The 21,910-nt window shown below is 39.7% G+C and overlaps 1 protein-coding gene across 1 annotated transcript in view; it reads left to right on the forward strand.

Annotated features, from left to right (window-relative positions):
* LOC124154446 (mitogen-activated protein kinase kinase kinase 10) overlaps positions 1 to 21,910 on the forward strand; it is a 273,721-nt gene that overhangs the window by 1,252 nt on the left and 250,559 nt on the right.

Here is a 21,910-nt window from a genome sequence, read left to right on the forward strand (position 1 = left end):
TGAACTTTAGTAATTGCGAAAGGGAAGGCCTGAACAGGAATGATTGGGGGATCCTTGTTAGATACTAATCGGTCATTAATACAGTCGATGAAGACGTGTAGTGTATTACTAATTGCCTAATGAGGATGCTGAAGGATTGGGTTAAAATTTTTAGCCGTCACCAATAAGCATATTCCATTCCATCAGCAGAATTTTCATTATAGTTCACGTCTTCACGTACTTTATTCTCTGTTATGTGTTGTATGGCCAGGTATTCAATAGCTTATAATTATGCTTCATATGCTGTGGGGTGCGAGCAGTTCTTCGAACCCATAATTATGCAGGTTAAACGACGGCACCCTTGGTTGAAAACGGCTGAAATGTAGACCTTTCTCCGAAGATAGGGGACATGAATGTTGTCGAATTAGTGGCCAGACAACTGAAAGATATTGTGACTTGTTGTTTGTACATGTGAGGGAAATGTATTTTAGCTTCATGGTAAGGTACTCGCTAGTCACAGTTGTTAGAATACTATACGATTTCTGAATGAAACTCAGTGAACACTGAGAGAACATAGTGATTGCCTGGAAGAGACAAGTCTCCAGCATAAACCTTGCTATTGTAAAAATAAATAGGTTCTATCAATTTTGACCAATTCGTCGGTCGTATTTTTTGCGCAAGGCAAATTTTAAACTTTTAAGAAAAAAGTAATCTTGGAAATTTCGTGTCGGGAAAAGGGTAGGGAGTAGGATAGAAGGAGAAAGTAATTCCTTGCGTGCTGAGAATGCGTTGAATTCAGGAGTCGGGTCTGTGTAAGCCAGCTTTTCTATACAATCGTATTCTGTACTTAAAATAAATATTTTCCAGTGGTGTGTGTGTCATTTACTGCATATATATTAAGTTTACCTTTAGCTAGTTATTCATGACGCATTATTTTATTACATGTACGTGTCTACAATAAAATAAATGCTAATACCTAATTTACTACCGCATCGCATGCACAAAAGCTAAATAACAAATATGAGCCTTCTCTGGACACTATTGCACCTTGGGTAATAAGTTATTTGATTGCCGGTGTGAATGAATATATGGTTGTTTTGAAGTCAGTAGATGTGATATTCAGGTGAGTGGAAGTTGCTACCAATAAGTGTTTAAGAACTTGTGAGTCGCGGACGAACGGCAGTGGAGTAGGTGATCAGCATTTTCGGTGCGCGATTGGTAGATAAATTAATTTTTCTGAGCTGAGAGAGGAATATATGTAAGAAATATGAAGAATAAACTTAAAGGAATTTTAAAATCAAATTTGGAATGTTACTAATTTTAGGGAGAAGTCGTTTGAATTTGTGAATCGGGAGAGGGAAGCTGTGATGAATTTGGTGTTTGAGGTTGTGAGACTGAAAGCCAGTTTTGTGCTTGAGAATGTCGCAGATGTCAGTGAGGTGGATAAAGCAGCCGCGAAACGCGGATTATATTGAATGTTTGCGACCGAATATGGAGTATTAAGGTCGATATGATCGGCCATAGCTGAGGCACAGATGATTGTTTATCTAAGTGCACATACACTCCCGCAAGAAAATTAGGCAGCAAGAAATTCCCATTTCCGTGTAATATGTATAATTTACCTCAGAGTATGAGCGGGAAATTGAATTTTACGCCGTTAGTGTTAAAATTAATTCCTATTCTAAAACCTTTGAATTCCTTACGGTTGTAATCAAATTTTTTCTATGTTACTTTCGTCCAATCTACTGAGGAAAGTTTAATTGTATTTTTTGTTAGAGTTTTGGAAACAACGTGTATGTGGGGCTTCCCATATTTTGTTTTATTTTGTCATTATTATCTTTAATATCAAATTTCACCTCGTAGTTCGGCATATTTCTTCTTCAAAGGTAGATATCTCCTTGCGATGAAATGACAATTTAAATGCAGTTTCCAGTCCCAAAACAACATTCATGACAGAAGCATTCAAGGTACAGCTTTTTATGATTTTTCCAACATCAAGTAATTTTCACCCTTAATTCTCAATGTATATGCATCTTTGTTATTTGTATCGTAATTGCACTAAATGATTGAAGATTTGTGGATGTAATTCACACAGTAGAAGCTTCCTTTCCGCTAGCGACGCATAAGAATTGTTTTCGTTTCGGTTGCGAGGCAGCCAGCCGTCTTGCACCGTGCTGCCCCCTCACGACCGCCCCCCTCCACTCGCCCCCTCTCCATCACCTGCTCGCCCAGCCCCCTCTCTCTCTCCCTCCTGCTTGTCAGCTCAGCCAGCGGCTGCTGCTTTGCTCTCCCGTCCTCCCTGGGGTGATGGCCGGCCACGCTGAACAGTCCGTTCTCGGCGACGACTGTCGGCAGTTCACTGTCGTGAAGGAAAGCAATGATGCCCACCCTCAAAGTAATTATCAACGTATGCGATTTTAAATTCATCTTTCTATGATTCCGGATCGGGTCAGGCTCCCGATTCTGCCAATGGTTCAATGGAATACTTGTCCATTGAGACTTCGGCAGAAATGGAGAGTCTGACCCAGTCGGAAGCCCGAAAAAAAATTCATCGCAGCGGTTCTATGGGAACACATCAGGGATTTTCTACTTCAGCGCATACGATCGAGATTGAAATGGCACAATCGTGATTCCTTATGGGTCTAATTGCCTTATTCTGATAATGGCGGTTGTTTGCGTTTTGATTAATTAGTTGGGATTTTTTTCATTTCGCTCAGTAATATTTAAAGTTTAAGTATTGTTCTCAATTTAGTTTGCAACTTTTTGCTTTATTATCAAGATCCGACCTTCAAGATACCCAGATCCCTGTCCTTAGCTCGCAAGGAACCATCACTCCTGCTCGTCCAGTCCTTTCCCTGACGTATTGTTTCTTTGAAACTTATAGCTATCATCTTGAAACTGTCGGAGTATGTGAAATTAACCTTACTTCCCGGAATGTGTTTATCTAATAGTTCACCTTAATATTTTCTTACCTATAAAATTTTCGTGATTTTGATAAAAAAATAATTCTTCAAAAAAGGTCTGGTTAGTATAGACTGTTAAGATCAATGTAAAAGCCATGGTGTTAGCAAATAAGATGAATCTGAAAACATGAAATTAACGTAAGACCGTTGAGCGGTGTTGATGCCTCCTCTTCACAATGGGGCTCTTGAGTTTACAGAATATTTTGGGGGATGGGATTGTGGAATCTGTACTGACATTTCGAGTAATTTTTCATTTATTGGTGTTAAGCGAAATCAGAATTCTAAATAACGTTTTTATTTCCCTAATCAAACGTGATTTTTTTTGTATTTTCTAATCTCTAAGAAATGTATCACGCAATCGAAACAAGTATTGCCCTTGATGTTTGTGTTAAACTGTGTGCAATACTGCATTTGTGGTTTTGAAGCCACAGTAAGGTACCGTAAACACGGGCTACTTGAGCCCTGTGGGATAACTTGAGCCCAAAACTGAAAAATGAAGTTTGGTTCTCTGCGTGCTCTCAACATCAGTATAGCGACGTAATTCAGCACTTTGCTGGTAGGCCTAGGCAGTAGTTAGACTGTGCATCGAGTCTAGGAGGTTCGGGAAGTCACCATCGTGAGCAGTATTAGTTATATAAATTACTCACGTGTTTTTTATTTCACTTTGCAAACTTTCGTCTGTATAGACATCAGGAATAGCCTAGCACTGGAGATAAAAGCATATCTTTCATACTAGGTTTATTGTCAAAGCAAATCGAGGCCTTTTATGTCCTAAATATCTCATTAACTGTACAGTACAACTGGTACACATTATCTAAAAACTCTGGTTACTTGACCCATAGGCTCAAGCAACCCACTATTACTTTTCTTGCTCTTCAGTGTATAAAGAGTTTGGGCTCTGTTCCCCGCAACAATTTTGTCGCTGTTTAAAATTTTAAGGACTGGGCCACCTATTACCTGCTTCTTATATTTAAGAAACACGACGGGAAGAAGGTGGTAATTGGACACAATCGTACTTCACACCTCAGTATCAGTTTTATTCATTTCTGTGTTGTATACTACCTTCGTCTCCCCCATAAGTCATCCCACCTCATTCAAATACTGGATGTGGAGTATTTTTGGCCTCTCTAATGAATTGGAAGGGCGTTCTTGACCGATGGAAAGAATAATATGCTGGTTAAAGGATCGGTGCTTCCAAAGAATTAGTTCCAAACGCTGTTGCGCACTGTTTTAGAAGTAATTAGTGCAAACGTAGAAATCAACCTATAGGCAGGCTTAAAGAAAGCTGGAGTAGTGCCTATTGACGAAAATCAGATTACAAGCCATTTGCCAAATAAATAAAAATCAAAGCAAATGTAGACTTGTCTATGATTGAGAATGCATTTCTTCAATTACTGCAAGAGAAGAGAGGTGAGTTTGTTACACCTCAAATTACTTGGAAGAAAAGAACTCCAAGTGTCACCTGGATAAATTGTAAGAGTGCCAGACCAGTGCCTGTGTGGATATCAGCACCCATCAGGAAAAAGGTCGTAAAGTGAAGGCCCCGTAAAAAACCAAGACCAACATTCCACAAAGAAAAACATTGGAAGATTCTGCATCAGAGGAAGATGACGTTTTTAGTTTAAGATAGGAGGCGAAATCAGCCTTTAAAATAGTGATGAGGGGCATATAGGACACATGCCTATATGTTCTCTCAAAGCCAAATCATCATCAACGCCGGATTCTGAAACGAAAGATGCCCTAGAAATTGGCAATTAAGTTCTGGTAAAATATGGAACGAGAAAGAATATCCTAGAATCATCCTTGCTATAGGAGCAGAATGTGTGAGAGTCGACTGCATGGAGCCCACGATCTAAGCTTGGAAGATGCCCAAAAACAAGGTGTCTTGTCGTACAAATTTCAAGATGTGGTCATGAAAATTGAACCCCCATCATCAATAAAAAGAATTTTTTTCTTTTACTGGATTTTAAACATTGCTATACGCAAATCTGATTTTGTTTGCACAATGCCTTTGCAGTGTCACTCAATCTGTTGCTCAAACAAATGTTTCAAGTGATTTTTTTAAATTAATATTTTAAAATCTTGTTTTTCATAATTATTATATTTGAATTTATGTTTTGAAGCTTACGGGATGATTATAAATTACTTGTTTTCATAACTGTTTCTTTATTTGAACCCAAACTGCCTTCAAATGGTAGTTCCTATGGGAATAATGATCTGGGGTCATGCAATCAAATCTTAGGAAATAAAATTTTAAAAATACCAAAAATTTACTATGCCACAAGCAATGCATTTTAAATGTTGAAGTATTCATAATTAACTATACTTTCAACATATAAAATGAGCATGCCAAAGAAAACAATATGTTGGGCTCAAGTAGCCCGTGTTTACGGTACATATTACGAACAAATGTTTCCAATTTTCCACTTGTCTTCATGCGTGTCCACGGCGTTGGTGAATAAAGTCAAATATGCTTTCATCTCAATTACGCTGTGTAACATTATTTTAAATTTCATGCATGAGGTTTGTGACTGCTGTGTTACCTTCCTTAAAACAATTGTCGGGCGCGTGGAAATTTTAACCCGGCGCAGAGTCCAAGGAGCATTTGTTTCGCAGGTGGGGTAGATCGTTTTTTAGGCCGCATTTCGTCATAAGGTTTTTTCTATTCGTGCGTGGTTGTTTAGCGACAGGTTCACCAACGCGCGTCTTAGCCTGCGATGACCGGTCCCTGTTACATATTCATATGGCCTTATGTTTGGTGATTCTCGGAGGCTTTCGGGAAAGGCTTGTGTTACAAGATCCGAATCCCAGCCGGGGAATCATAGCTGACCTGTATTGGTGAACCTTACTTCGAGGTGTGCCTAGGAGAGTTCCTTGTCGATATTACTTCCTTCGATTGTCGTCCTCAGAGCGTTTGGAAGGCGATTGCTGTCATCTCGAAAGATAGTGCTCCCTTGCTGCTACAATTTCATAGACGTTCGCCTAATTTTAGGTTGATAACTATTGTCGATTCGGTGTATACCTGCTACCTTATTTGACATGATTGCACCTTAGCCAGCCGTGAAGTGCCGTTCCATTCCATACGTGGTGTTGCAAATTTTTCCAAGATCTATTTCAGCTTCTATCCTTCCATATATCTTTTTACCTTGGTGTTTCCTCTTCGTCGTATCCTTCTTAACTTGCCCTAAGTATGAGTCTCTTGTCATACCTTGTTGGATTTTTCCTTCGATTTTCCCTCAGCAATGTTTGCTACCCAGGTAATCGACATGGCGTATTTATCGTTCCTGTATGATGGTGTGCATTACCCTTTCTTCTCAATTACTTTTGTGTCACCCATCGTTTCTTTTTTCTTCGCCCATAATATCCTCAGCATTCTTCTCCAGCCCCATTTTTCTTAGGCATCTATTTATTTCTTATCAGATTTTTCAGTGGTCCATGTTTTCTGATCCGTTTGGTACTGCCACTGCCCACACAGGTTTTCGCATGAAGACTATCCCTAGGTATGGAGCCATTAACGATGGCCTGAACGATGCCCTCTTCCTCACAACGTACTCTGTCAATTCTAGTGTAAGAAGCATCTCCAGGATTCAGAGCTGGGTGTTCACGTGTTCTTACGCTTATTTGCCCCTTTGTGAATTCATTGAAGAGGTCGAATGGAATCCTCTAGATTCATAAGTTCTATGCGATACGATTGCTACATAATATTCGTAACTCTGTATCGTCTAGCTCTTAGAATCTGACCTGTCTATGCTGCTGAGATTCGGGTGCGAATTCTTGCCCTTAAAATGAGCTCGTTGCGTGTCATACGTCTGTGTTGTGTATGTGTCAGTGGGCCGATGTGCGACCGTGCGTGAGGCACGCTTTCTCACGCCATTGTGCGTGCTCTGGGACCACCTGAATTCTGACTACCTAGTCTCCATTCGCTTCCACGGGTTATCGACTCTAAAAATTCGGTCACCGCGAACAAGATTATTTGGAGATGCTAAGCATAGTTTTGCATGTTCTTGTACGACTGTGGCAGCCTTTTCAAATTCATAATATTGGGGAATGAGGGGTCATTTAGCACTAATTACACTTGACGTGAGAATAACGCGGCGGTGAATCCCAAGGGAATGCATTTCATGAAATCCAGAAGAAAAATGAAATAATTCCAATGATAATTATTTTAAAATATGGAAAACCAAAGGTGTTCTCAAACATGATGTTAGAGAAATCTTCCACTTCTTTCAGGTGATAATGAGTTGAGTTATCATTAGTGTACTTTCTTCGATAAAAACAAATCGATGTTTAATAAATTACCTACACGAAAAAACACGGAGTGCCTCAAAGAAACTTAAGAAATCAGTTGGTATCCCGTTGCTATCCTCGCTTTTTTTTAACGTATCATTGAGTTAATTTTACGAAATTCGCATTTTAAACTAAGAGTCGCGGATAGACGGGGTACGCCTTTAGGAAATTCCAACACTTATATTTACATTAGAACGAGAGAATTCTACTAACAGCATATGATAAGTTCCAGTTGTTTGCTCTAATAATCTTTGGTGAGAATTTCATTTAGGAAGCGTACAGATACCGGCCGAAAGTCGTGATAGATATATTTACTCTCAGTGCTGTGCCCAGGTTATAAAGATATTTTTTTTAAATTTATATTCATCACCCCCGGAAACTGCACCATTAGGCCTTTGAATGAAGGAGATACAGGAAACGAGAATGAAATATGACAAATATCCATCTATAGATATGGGCAAGTTGCCCACGCGGGACTCGAACCTGCGACCTTTGGTTTGGCTGGCAGGATTGTATTCCGCTGCCACCGAGTCCGGCCAGGGCGTTTAAAAATTGAGTTAAAGAAATATCAAAAATAAAAAATGCCAACAGAAAAAGTTTCACGTTGTCTTGTAGTCAAAAGTGGTCTATGTTTAGAAGTTCTCACAAATGTTGGCGAATGGTTGTTTGAGCAGACATTCACCTGCTGATAGGTGCACAAAGACCCCGTTGGGCGATTGTTGCAAGCGAAGTGAGTCTTGCTGCATCTGTGCGTAGGGTCACGAAGCCGAGGTGTTCCTCATGTATTTTCGACAAGGCCCCTTTTCAAAACGTCACCTCCGTGCAGAAATTTGCTACATATTTTGATGCGAGGTGCGTCCACCTGATGCTGTCTCTCTAATCATTCACTCTGGCCTCCGTAATTAATTCTGTTCTCCTACCTGATTTGTCGATCACCTTGCAGGAGATGAAGCCACTAGTCTATTGTATTTTGGTGGCCATTACTAAGCAGTTGGGAGAAATTCTTATCGAAAGACCAGGTTTCTCGATGCATAACACGCACTAGTTTTTGGTTTAATTCATGAATGACTTTCTGATCGTCTGCCAATATTTTTAGTGCGTGATCAGTCCTTTTAAATTTATTCCTGTAAATATTTTTGAAACCCTACCACTCTCGAAACTATCGTCTTATTGTCACGGATGCATATTATTATATCCCTGTTTCTGCCAAATACATCCTGAACGGTCATCATTTCTTCAGTTGTGTCAATATTATGCAAAGTAGATCATACATCATTTATAATGTGTATTTGTAATTGTGCAATTTTCTTATTTTCGCCTTTCATGCCGCCAATTTCAATCACAGTTTTATTGATCCACTTGTTCTCGTTATTGGTATAATTTTGTTCCTTCCAATCTCCTTGTTCAGTCCAAACGAGTTGGTCATTTTATAAACCAGTATGATATGATTGCATAGTTATGTTAAAATACGTTTCAGAGAAGTTTTCTTTTTACTTGGAGGGGCGTGAACTTATAATTGATCTAGCATCGCGGCGTTTATCCATAACTTTTCTGAACCGAAGATCGTTTTTCTTATGGAATTTATGACATCCGAAATCCCTATCCACCATCTTAACGAGATCAATTCATCGCGACTTCATGCCTTAAAATATTGTTGAATAACTCCATACAGCGTATACCTAAGTTTTATTGATTCTCTCATGAATTTCCATCTTCGTAGGTTGAATCTAGTTACCTAGTCCCGTCACGAAAATCCACCATCTGTTCGGGTGTCGGCTGACTGACAAAAACTTGACCTGGTACAGGTAAATACCAAGCGGGCGGCCGTCCTAGTTATAAATGTTTGTCCGGGAAACTGCTCCCGCCCCCTTCTCTGAAACCGCTCCCGGGGCGAGGCATGCTTGATTCTTCGATGCTTTTACCCGGCATTATTTCAACCTTTGATATCTTTTATTTCTTCATCGCATGACGGTTTATCATTATAGTAGACTTTCGTAATACTGCCCGAAGGTGAACGTCCTTCCCGCCTTCGCAGTTTGTTCGTTTTGACTGTTTTGAGTTAATATTCACCTGCAATATCACTTCCTCGATGTTTTTGAAACATTGTGTGTATGTTGGGTCTTACGACCGAGAGAAATGTATCTGATCAGTCTGGTATCGTTCTGGTATCGTTCAAAATCTCTTTAGGTGTATGAATAAAAAATCAGTTCACATTTATCGGAAATCGCATAAAAGACTGCTAATTTTCCTTTTCTCTTTAATCGATGTTTAGCCGCTTAGGAGTCATTAAATGTAGTTCACAGTTATATTGTAAATTTTTGTAGTTTGTTCTGTTCTTCGTACGCTTTTCTAAAAACTTTTTCATTGGCCACTTTCTGTCCAATTCATTATGCATATAAGCCCATAACACCACATCTCAAAGACCCTTCAGGGATGTCCTTTCTGCTTGCTAGAGGGTCCATGTTTCGCTTCCATGCAGTAACTCACTCCGCACAAAGGGCTGGACCAACTTCCTCCTCAGCGATATTTTGACTGTATATTATTTATCATAAAAAATAATACTTACAAATTTATTATTACTCTCATCTTTGGAGGTTTTTTTTAAGTTCATGCGTAGAAACTTTTAACCTGGGCGTCATCGACAATTGGCGTGTCTATTTAATACCAAAATAGAGACTTCTCAATAAGCCAAAAACTAAACTCGATTCATAGATTAATCAAACGATCGAGAGAGTTGATGTGAAAGACGTCGATAAGGTGTTACTTGTTGATCATACATTGCCTTCTTTCCCCTGGAGTTCGACCATAACTATTGTCTGAATCCTCCTCTTGTTTGAAATAATTAATTGAATACTAAGTTTTCGCTAACCGGTCGTCTTTTGTCTTGGTATATTTTTCATTCCAATTCATTTTGAAGCCTTAAGGGTACATTTAATGTACGCTTGTGCACATTGTCCTTTATCTCCGGGGTTTAAGAATTGAGGAACCATCCCTAACGACACGCATAAGGTCTTTTTCTACTAGCCTAACACCCTAGGACGACGGCTGTGTGATGTTAAGGGCATCATAAATTCCCTAATGAAGATTGGAGTACATAAAATTAATAGTGACGATTGCCAATAATTTCGTATTGGCAGGACAGGACGAAGTTTTTTCGACCAGGTGTAAAGAACACAAACTCAGCCTTCACAGTGAAGATGTTAATTTAAACTTCGCGAAATAAGTTGTGGAGGAAGGTCAAAGGAGTACCTTTCAACCCTAGGTACTAAAACTGTTTCTAAAGGTCGCAGAATGGATGTATTAGAACAGAGAGAAATTGGACTATGTGTGTAAGACTCGTCATTACTCATCGAAATTTGATTTCTGAATGTTTCTAAAACAATGATTTTATAGATATTTCTCCGTCCTTATCAGTCCCACACTCAAGGACCCCAGTTACACCAGCCCGGATCCTCAACTTCACCCACCACCTTAGCTGAACCCCCTCTGTATTCCTCCCCTCCACTTCCTATCCCATTTACACCGCGGCTCAACGGACTCTTAATGAAAGACATGATGATGGTGTAGCCACCGAAACTGGAAGCAGAATTTTGGAAGAAAGTATTGGAAAACACAATGTCGTGTTCATATTTTAATCCAGCGAGATTCCATAAAATGAGATGCACATCGTACTGTTTTTTATGTAGGAAATGGGGGGAAGGAGCTTTTGCTGGGGAGGATGTCTCTCTCTGTGGCTCACCAGGGGGCGTTATCCCATCGTCCTAGGCCATCTGCCACTTCTACCCCCCTCTCACGAGCACATTCGATTTGTGGAAGTTGGCGGAGGGGGTCGTGATCGATCCCTCCGATGCGCATTCGTGCAATCGTTAGAACCGGGGTGATCGACTGAGACCGAAATAACACGTGACGTGTGTTGTACACTGTGCTTCTGTCGTGCTGGAGTGGATTTTATTGAGCACAATTACCACAGTAGAGGATTCTGTAGTAATGCATACCCCTCCTCTTTTTTTATGTTTTCCTACACTGCTTTTTTTCCGATAAGAAAAAGTAAATCAAAATGCTAAGATTTTTCTCACAAATATGCGTATCTTTTCACACATTATATCAGTATTTTTTCCTATATCAGTTGTCATATTTAGTTTGTTCTTTATCACCATTTCCTTTAATTCATTTTGTCATTTTCTCTCGCATTTCATTCAAAACTTTACTCGTCTCTATACGTCTTCACGAGTGGATTAGTTCATTGATGAGGGTTTGGATGGAATAAAAACTTCATTATCTCAAATCCGCCCCAATAGAAGTGTTTTATTGGTATTGTCATTACAGTCTGCCACTGAATGTGTTGTCATCCTCTGCGCATTTAAATGGGTGTAATGAAATGGCCAGTCGTTGGAGTGATCCGAATTAAACGGGAAAATAAGCTATACTTAGTGTTATTAATCGAAAAATTACATTCTAGATGATATGATGTGTCGAACCCTTATCTTTCCAATTTCATCACCGCGCTGCGGCCATATTTGAAAACAATTTACTAGGCGACCCAAGTGGCAACATGTGACTGCTTCCACAGGACGGACTATGCCCTCCTCAATGTAGTCCCCTTGCTGTTGAGGTGAGTTTTGGTAAATCACCTTCAAGGCTTTTGCTCTCATCTCCGAAATCTGTCTTTACGTGAGAGAACACGGGGACATTTCTAGGAATTCAAAATCCGCAAGAGAAACATGAATCAACATTCGCGGCTTTTCTTTAGTGGAACCATGTAATAGGGAAAGAAAATTTACTTGTCACATTACAAAATGCCCCTTTCTATTATTCTTTGGCATTTCTTTTATTATAGACGTTTTAATCGTCGGTCACCGTGTTTCGTTTGGATATTCTTTTGGTATTCCATTCAAATGTTCGTTCGGTCGGTTGTTCCTTTTTATCCTCTTCTAGTTTCTTCTGAATTAACCCACACTTTTTCCAAAGGTCTTTCGGTTGTCGTGGCCCGAAGCTCTTTCGATTTCCTAATATGGCTCGACCTTCCTCTCTCCTTGATGTTTGCGATACGCTTCCTTCCACCATTCACCCAAACGTTGCGTCTGAGCCTAATGAGGAGGTCGTTGATACATATGCTACAAGAAATAAATAGTATAATATCGTAGATGGAGATTGCAGTTTGCGTAGATGAGGATATTCTTGTAGCTGAGAATACAGCAATAGAAATGAGGGACCAGTTCATCACAATCTTCAGAAGGACCCTGATTCTGTATTGGATCGTGGCGTGGTTAGCAGCGGAGAAGTTAAGAGTGGAAGCATTCCAAATGAGAGTGATGAACTCTGAAGATTGGAAAAGGTAAAGTGTGCCGGATAAGGATTGTGGAAGTATTAGAAGAATGGAATTAACCAAAAGTATTCTTAAAACCTATCGTAGAAGACGGGAAAACTTAGTCGTCTACATTATGAGGCATGATGGCGTGATGAAAACAATCGTGGAAGGACAGGTAGACAGGAAGAAGGGGAGAGGAGGCCTCGATCGAGCTACTTGCGCCGTACTATAAGGGATTTAAAATAGATGAAATGCGTCGCTATGAAAAGCTGGCAGATACGTGAGCTGCGTTAAAAAATCTTACAATTAGGATGGAGGACTTACAATGGTTATGTTGACTGAAAATGAATAAAACATTTATGTTTCCGTTTTCCAATTCGTCGCCTTCTTCAGCTACTCGCTGCATGTATGTATTTTTCATTTTTTTAAGTAGCTACCTATGTTCCTCGTTAACCAATGATTTAACCGAAATGGCATGGTCTTCGATGCCTTGGAGGTAGGGAAAGTAAGAAAATCCTCTCGTTAACTGAATACAATGAGGGAAGAGCGTTTTTCAGGTTCGACGCATGCAACCACGATTGATTGTGGAAAACTCCTAGATTTCGTGATACCTGATTCATCTGAATGGTTGGTTCTTACCATAGTGTTTTTTGTGTGTTGTGTATTTTGAATGGAAATTTTAGTTTCATTTTATTTACTTAATGCTCACGAATATGGATGACTATCAGTCATTTCAATCAAATAGATTCATTTGTATTTCATATTTTTGCTATCTTTTCAATGTCTCATATTACTATTTGAATTTATGAAGGATTTGGTTTGGTTTTGAAGGAGAAGGAAGGATTTCACATATTACTATTAGGATTTATGTTTTCACTGTTGTCCTGAGCTTTAGGCTACTCCGTAGCACCGTTGATTCTCTCTTTTATATTACTCTGAGCAGTTACTATCCAACTCTTCTCCTGCAAACAGAAAATGTATTATTTTGGCTTTCATTGGCACCATTGCAATGATACAAAATACTCCAAGTACAGGTATGAGGCTATCGCTTAAGCCTTGTTTACACGATTCATTTACCCATATGTGAAGGCACAAATGCTTGTGCAGTTTTGTTTAATACGTCGAAGTTAGAACAGGGGCTATTTTTTGGGCATGGATTTGTGTATTACCACAATTTTAAGTGTGCAACTTCGATGGCGAATGTAGTTATGCATCTAACCGCGTTATCATATGTGTCGTGTTAACACATAAATATCATCCTTTTGAATGCTTACGTCCTCTAAATGTGCGGAATAGGGCAAGTGAAATGTGTGGGAGGGTTAAGAGAAAGCAGGGAAGAGGGTAAGTTTGACAGGGGAATAATGGCCGAAATATTTCATTCCGCAGGTATGCATTTTCGACGCACAGTGAATCCCAATGCTATAAAAAATCCTATAACAGATACATAGCTGATCTTGCTCCGCCTTCCCCCCTCTGACTCCGTGTAGGAGGGTAAGTATAACTCCTCCTCCATAGCTCACTAATTGAAGAAATTTGGCAAATTTCACACCTGACGACGACGATTGTGAAATTTCCCGGCCGTGGTATTGTGCGTTATTGAAGGGTATGGTACCGGTGCACCGGTACAATACCCTTCCTTCCACCGCAATCGGTTAACAAAAACAAGTCTCTTACAGTCCCAATACACCAAGGTCCTCATGTATAGCAAGGGTAGGTAATATGTTCATGTATTGTGATGAGAAAAAATTCCCCTGTACCGGGACTCGAACTACGGACCTTTAGCTTTCCGCAGATGGACCGCGAGGGCCTAACATCTAGTACATTAGTCTCTGGACAATTACCGTAGGAATTTAGGAACCTGGATATCATAGTGGTCTACGAAGTGGCACGGAAAGGTAAAGGTCCTCGGTGCGATTCTCGGTCCGCAGGAATTTTTTCTCGTGGCAATTCATTGAATATTTCACCGCCGTTCTCGCGGCAGGATTTGAAATATTACACAAAGGGTATTATGATCTTGCAAAATATAATGCGGAGTGCCGTGAGCTTCTGCGGGGACTATATGTAGTTTTATGGTGGCGGTTAATGATCGTGCCCCTGTGGCTTCTAGTGTAGTCCCTTGAAGGGAGTGAGTGAATGAGTGGTGTAGTGCTTGTGACGTGACCACATCTCTCTCATCGATTGCGCTGCGTGTACCCACCACGTGTGTCGGCCAAGGACAGTGTCGCGAGGGCATCCGGCCATGAGACTCCCAAACCGGGTTCAGCGACTTGAGATGGCTGTCGTTAAGGAATCCCTGCCTTTCTCACTGGTCAGCCGCTGCCGCGCTTCGAATTCTTTTGTTTCGCATTCTTCTCTGCTTCTTCTTCTTCTTTCGCACTCATTGTTGCTACCAACTTCAGCAGTGGCGTGAGGGAGAACCAGGTCAATAGTGTTTTCAGGAAATCATCTTACTTGCCCGTAAAATATCACAAATGTTAACTAATACCTCTTAAATGTTGATAATTCTTTGTGAAGTAATTATAAATAAAGGGCCTGAGGTTACTGAAATCGTCTAGGAATAGAATTTGAACTACAGGATGTCCTCTAGGGGTACATATGGACATTTTCCTGTTACATACCTATTTTCTGTTACTAGCATGAATGATGCAATTGATAAATTCAAATTAGTAATGCAATGGAATCAAGGATTGGTGAGGTATGCTGTCACGGTTCGTTGCGCTAGCTATTTGCTGACTAGTACATTTTGCTGAATGACCTTGATTGTCATGGCTATTTCTACCGTAATGTCATTTAATTCAGATGGAACGGAAATCGAGCCATACCCCCATGTATACCTACCACCATAATATTTATACCTCCTATCCGTTGTAGTTACATTTAGTTATTTAACTATTTGGTCTGCAGTTCTCGTCGCACCTTCCCCATTTTATGTATACATTTTCTGATGGGAAATTGTATTTTTAAAGGAATTCCATTCTACTTGAGTGAATAAGCTTAAATATCATTTTTGTTCAAAGCATTAAGAATTCAGCAACTGTTTCACTTAATTATTGGAAATGAATGCAACTTAACCATCATTTTTTTTGCTAGTATTGGTTCTTATTTACCGTAGTCTCATCTCCCAGTCCAAAAGTTATCCTTAATATTTAGTACTTATAGGATTTGTGTTTGGGATTTCCGGCTAATTTAATTGAATCTTCATTATTTCATTTGCAAAAAGTTTTGTCAGAATTTGGTGTTGAATTCTTTTTAACTGTAGTATTTAAAAATCATTTTACGGTAATCGAGCATTCCTATTTTGCGCATCACTATAGTAATTAATTTATCCGATCTTTATCTTGACCATGTGGCCGTGCCATCATCCTTTTCTTGTGCTAGTGATACATTTTTATTGGCGTATCATTAAGGAGCTAAATGTGCCATTCGGAATCATAAGTCCTCCATTGTGAACTATTCCGGCGTTGAACTCCCTGGGGAAATTGTTTGCGCAAGAGAAGGTAGGTTGGGTAAATTGGACGTATTTTATTTTTTATTTGAATACATAAACTCTGTTCATTAAATTAATGTTTTGCGCAACTGTCACACATTGTCGCCAAATTTATACGAGTTGTGGGGGATTATGTGAATACTTGTCACATATTACATGCGTCGAGACTCTTATAGGCTACGAGGAGTATTTTATCTTAATTGTTAGTTGTTAGATTATTTTATTTAGTTCTTACTTTCAGGAAAGAAAACATTTTAATCTTGATTTCTTGGCGTATTTGCATATTTTAATCCTAAATATTCAGTGCATAGGGTTGGCTCTTGTTATAACGCTTTAACTCCGATGTCAACATTTAACCTCAGTATTATTTTAGGTGATATATTTATAATTTTCATGTTAGCATATCATGAAAGTGATCCACTTTATATAATAACTGAAAATCTTAGGGTGGTAGATTCAAACAATTAACCGGTTGCAAATGTGCTCTTAATCTATGTTATAAAATGTGACGAGAGTTGGAATGGAGTGATTTTTTGCCGTCGGAAGCCCCATCCAAACATGAAAACTTAATCTCCATAATACGCTCTGAGATACCTGGAGGGTGTCAGTAAAAGGTAATTTTACACCAACGCATAGCAAGCATTACGCCTTCGTAGTCGTCAAAAAAAGGTCTTAACACATGCGCATACCAGCAGGCGGTGTGAGCTCTCATCGATCATGAATTGCTCCACGCAAGTTGACACCAACCATGCAAAAAGTACAAAATTATTGAGTGGATTAATATCCATACAGCTGCATAAAACGAGTTAGATTCCGAAAAGGAAAACAAGGACCGACAAACTCAAACCAAAAAAAGGGAATATTAAAAAAATATGCATTAGATTGACGTGGCGACTGCAGCGATTAATTACATTGATGGCATATCCGTTACTCGCCCCTATGAACCTGGGAAAGAACGACATCTTTGAGTGGTGTCCATGGAGATTCATCGGCAACTAGGTACTCTGTTGGTGTCTGCTGCATCCGTTGCCACGCCGCCTTAACAGGTGAGGCGTCCAGGAAGGAAGGGGGCGACAGGATGGCCCCCGGACGTGATTTCCTGCACTCCCAACACCCTTCTTCCCCCCATTCGTCGCACGGGAGTGGCCAGCGACCGTCGCCGGGAACGATAATAATTTCAGCGCCGTTGCACAACCACCACCCGAGGACGTAAACACATTCGGCCTCTGCTGAGGAAAAAGAGAAAGTCCGTGGCTTTGATCCGCGTCTCGCCCATATGGCAACGCCGCCTCTCTGCCTATCGCGCGAAATTCCTCTCTTGCTGTCAGGTGGGCGGGGACCACTCTTTATGTCGTCGTGTGTACTCTCTCATAATACGTACGTATGTGCCGCCTCCCCTCTCCTCGCCCAGATTCCCGCTTTCGCCGACAGAGCTCACCTCGGTGATCTCGATGCATCAAATCACTTAGGAGCCACGTGGTAGGAGCTACATTACCATTGCGAGGAAAACTGGTCTTCCTCATTTCGGATTGGTACCCCCATGTATCAATGTCCCATACAACAATTCAAGTGTTGGCGCGATTTTGGGAACATATGACGGTGGGAGTGACGTGCAATCGGAACTCGGAATTCATTGAAGCCTTGTTTACTAGTGGAAGTTTCCTGTTACAGCTGTCGAATATTACGCTCTACTCGTTGGTGATTACGGAGAGAGAACTAATCACTTGAGGACGCGGTCTTGATTCGATTCAATATCGAACTTAAAGCACTTCAACTTTGAATACAGAATTGGAATTTATGACTTAAGATTTATCGCGTGACTGAAACCGCCGGCTATGACTATAATTACACCTTGTTCTTATTCAATCAATTGCGTACTGGAGAGATCACAATCGGCTTCACTGACTGTCTTTTATTATTGATTGTTTTATTATAAAAATAAAAATATATTTTTAATTGTTCCAGCATGAGTTCCGAAGTCTACCCTACCTCGTGGAAGAGATGGTCCTTCCCTTATGGATTATCTTCATATAATACTTAATATTCTCATTTTATCTCCACTGCACTAGTAAACTTCTTACGGTAAAACTTCGCTAAAGAGTTATTTATGCTTTCAGTTCCTGCTACTGTTGAACGAATTATTTCAGATAGCTGTGCAGCAGAATGTAAACATTGTACAGCGTCGTCCGCTACTGGGAGATGCTGGAGGATTTGAACGATCATTGCATTTTCCGCATTTTCGCTAGAGTTTTAAATATTGCGCCGTGAATAATAAGGAATGCAATCGTTTTTATGCACTCAATTGAAATAAGATATTATTTAATGTGTGGATGGTTTTTAGAGAAACTTCATTGTGAATGAATCTTTATAATCTTCAACTGACATGCGGCGATCAACATCTACATAATACCCTGCGAGCCATCTCTAGGGTGTTTGGCAGGGGGTGACCAATCACCAACATGCAGCATGCAAGAGGACCGCCACATGCACACCGCACGGCCAGAGAAATATTACGCATACTAGCAAAATATACATGCTTATTCATTAAAAAAAATGCTAATGGTTAGTAATTCCTATATCAAATATATGCAAGGTTAGAAGTATGGGAAAAAAACAGGCAATGTCATCCTAGCGAGCGACGCCATTAATTCTATCAATTGAGACAACGTTGCTATCCTTAGTATTACGAGGGAAGAATGTGTATGAAGAATGAGTATGCCCATTGATCGCCATGTCAATTGTCATATATATACTATATCTTGTATCTCATATACGAATATGGTAACCCAATGCTTTTATGGTGCCGTTGGATTAGGAAGACTTCTTTTTATAACAGCACAGAAAGATAATTTCTGGTTGAAATGAAATCGAGATGAAGCAACCATCGAGCATCGCTCCGCTGTCAAATGTCGTCCGGAAAGAAAACTATCGCGAGAGGAAGAGTGAGTGAGTGGGAAACAGTTCGTCGCTTGTGATTGGATTTTGCTCGGCGGAGTGGAGTGGCGATGTGTGAATGGGGGGAGGCGAAGGTCGGGCGGTGGGGACTACGTGTGTATCGGAGTGCCGACGGCGGCTGAGGCCTTGGGATTCTCAGGTGTCCTCATCACGTCTATATTTGAACAGATTTTTCTTATCGCGTCGTCATTTTACTCTGTCGGTTTGCGGAATGGAAATGTTCGCCGCGAAGATTGATGTCTGTCTTTTGTTCAGGTCCCCTTGTCTCAGAAAAATACTCTGGTTAAATTTGCATATATGTTAAAGGGTTAAAGCGTCCAAGAACATATGCAATGCCATGAACGGACGAATTTTTATTTCGTTTTGTTAGTTTTTTTTTGTGAAGTATTTATGAATGGATGAATGACGGATATGTTAGAGTGTTGTGTATAGCCATGTTTTATTTCTGAATATTGCTCCAATGCCATTATTTGTTATTATTTGAAGTGGCATTTTATACAAAACAGTCCCAAAGTACATGGAGTCCCCAAAAAAAACTTGAAATGTTTATTGGAAGTAAATTCTTGAATTAAAAATTTTTCTTTTATTTACAATATGGAGAGGTTTCACAGATTCAAGCCTGAGGTTATCAGTTATGTTATGAAATATTTATGTTTTGGAAGAAATAGCTACATTTTAGTTAATTTGCGATTGATTATTGTTATTCTTGATTCGTCCGGTGTTATAAAGGCTCCAATTGTCCAGCACTGGAAAACCGAGGAGACAGGAAAATCCCGGGGAATGATTGATTGACCATATGATTTTCTCCAGTGTCAAAACATAAAGCAGCTATGTCCCTTTGTCGACAAGTTGCCAAGTCAAATTGCCCTTGTGTTTTCGCATTAGGTATTTGTATTCGGCAACTTGGACTAATTGTCGGTGTCCGCGTCGTCCAAATTATGCGTGGCTTTGACCAATGGCCTAACTCAAATTATTCCTAAGTATTAGCCAAATTTGTTCTGGTTTTCTGTTTCCGTAGCTGTTCATATAATGCGGTTCTGGCTGAGAACCTGTGGAGCGGAAAGGTGCGGGAAAATGTATGAAATTTCAAATCTTCTCTTCGATTCTTCTCTTAGATTCTTCTCTTAGCTGAATTTTTATATTAGAAAATGTAGTTTGTGGAACTATATTGAACTCATTAGTTAAATAACGCATTGCGATAGTTTCACTGAATTTATTTCCGCACTACAGAACTCGTTTTGCGAAAATAAATTCAGTGAAATATTGCAATGTCGTATTTCACCAATATTAATAATTTCCACTACGTCGTTCCACATGTCATTCAAGTTATATTGAACTTAATGAATGTCAACCAAGGACTGTGAAGGACAAGCGAGAGCAATCGTTTTTTGTATGTTGTGTTTCATAGGAATTTCCGTACTCGTAACAGCTATTTGTTTCCTTTATGCATTTCCTCGGATATTCGACCTTGTCATAGTGAAACGGCATGCGAATACCATTGACCTTTTGAGATGGAGTGGTTGTTGTATCGTTAACACATGGACAAGCCATGAGTGGTAAATGTTTCTTGGCCCCTATATTTTGATGTGATTATTAATGCATTTAAGTAACCAAGAACAGACTATCGTTTGGAAATTACTTTAAATAGCAGTTTAGTGCACTCAGCGATATCGTGTAGAAATAGGTGATAGGTATCGTCTATATAAACGTTTAATCGTGATTTTACCTAACGCTTTTATTATCAGTTTGAGTTATTATCGCTTATATTCTGCGCTCATATTATCACTTATATTCTATCATTTATATTTTTATATGCTTGACACAAGTAATTGAATAAAGCCTTTTTAATGGAAAAACCTGTACCGGCCAAAGAAAATCGCGTAGCAAGTGTTTTCTTTCTACTCATGTCACCTATTTTCCCCGACGAATGATTTGATGATGGCGAATTCCCATAAAAACATAAAAATGGCGAAGAAGTTTCTGATAATATTGTGTCCTTACATTTATGTGTATTCAATGCCAATTCTGGGCCCCGTATGGCGTAGGATGATGATTTTTGCCGAAAAATGAGTTGTGGAGGAGAATAGGTTAAGTTCAGTGGACGGTGAAAGGGTGAAGATGAGTGAGAAATGGAGGATGGAGAGTGGATGGCTTTGGTATTTGATTGGCGAAGGGAGACTCAAGTTTCTCAGAGAAATGACATAGACACTACGGAACGTCTCAAACTACAGCTATTGTCAAACTGTTGCTCATGCCATTCATACTTGTCTCCGATGAGGCCCAATACCTGTCCGTCTATTTCTGTGAACGACTCCTTTATGTATTGGCAGTACTTTTTTAATAAAAAGGGAATATTTCGCCGATTAGTGGGAAGTTGGAACTTGAATTTCTAGTCTATTGCCAGGTAGAGTGAATTCTGATCGAATAAATGTAAAGGCCAGCTTCTATTGAAAAAAATGCGAAAAATAATATTTGCCAACATCATACACCGGGAAAACTTCGGATTTTTCTTAAAGTAAAATAAGAGTATGGCTGTGGGGCGTTTATGAAAAAATTAACCGCGTACTCTACACCATGTATTAATCTATCAGCAGAACTAACAGTGAACTGCCGCGCACACTTTATTGAAATTAAATTGAGTTTTTCTTGGCCACATAGCTGACCTGCCCGTAGCATGTACCTCAGTCGCATGATTGCCATGTTATTTTTCATTCCATGCTATCTTCTTCCATGATTATCGGTTTGAGCCAAAAAACACTGATGAAAATCGTAAGAAAAATATGACTTCGGCAGTGCGTGTTCCAAAATTTCACTCTTATTTTTCCGTTCGTTCAAAATCTGTCATATCCCACACAAATGTTTCCATTAATTTGGCAGGTTCCACCGTATTGTTTCTTTAACGCCACTATGAACGCATCTGCCCTGGGGTAT

Source organism: Ischnura elegans, chromosome 2 (genome assembly GCF_921293095.1).
Source record: "Ischnura elegans chromosome 2, ioIscEleg1.1, whole genome shotgun sequence".
NCBI lineage: Eukaryota > Metazoa > Arthropoda > Insecta > Odonata > Coenagrionidae > Ischnura > Ischnura elegans.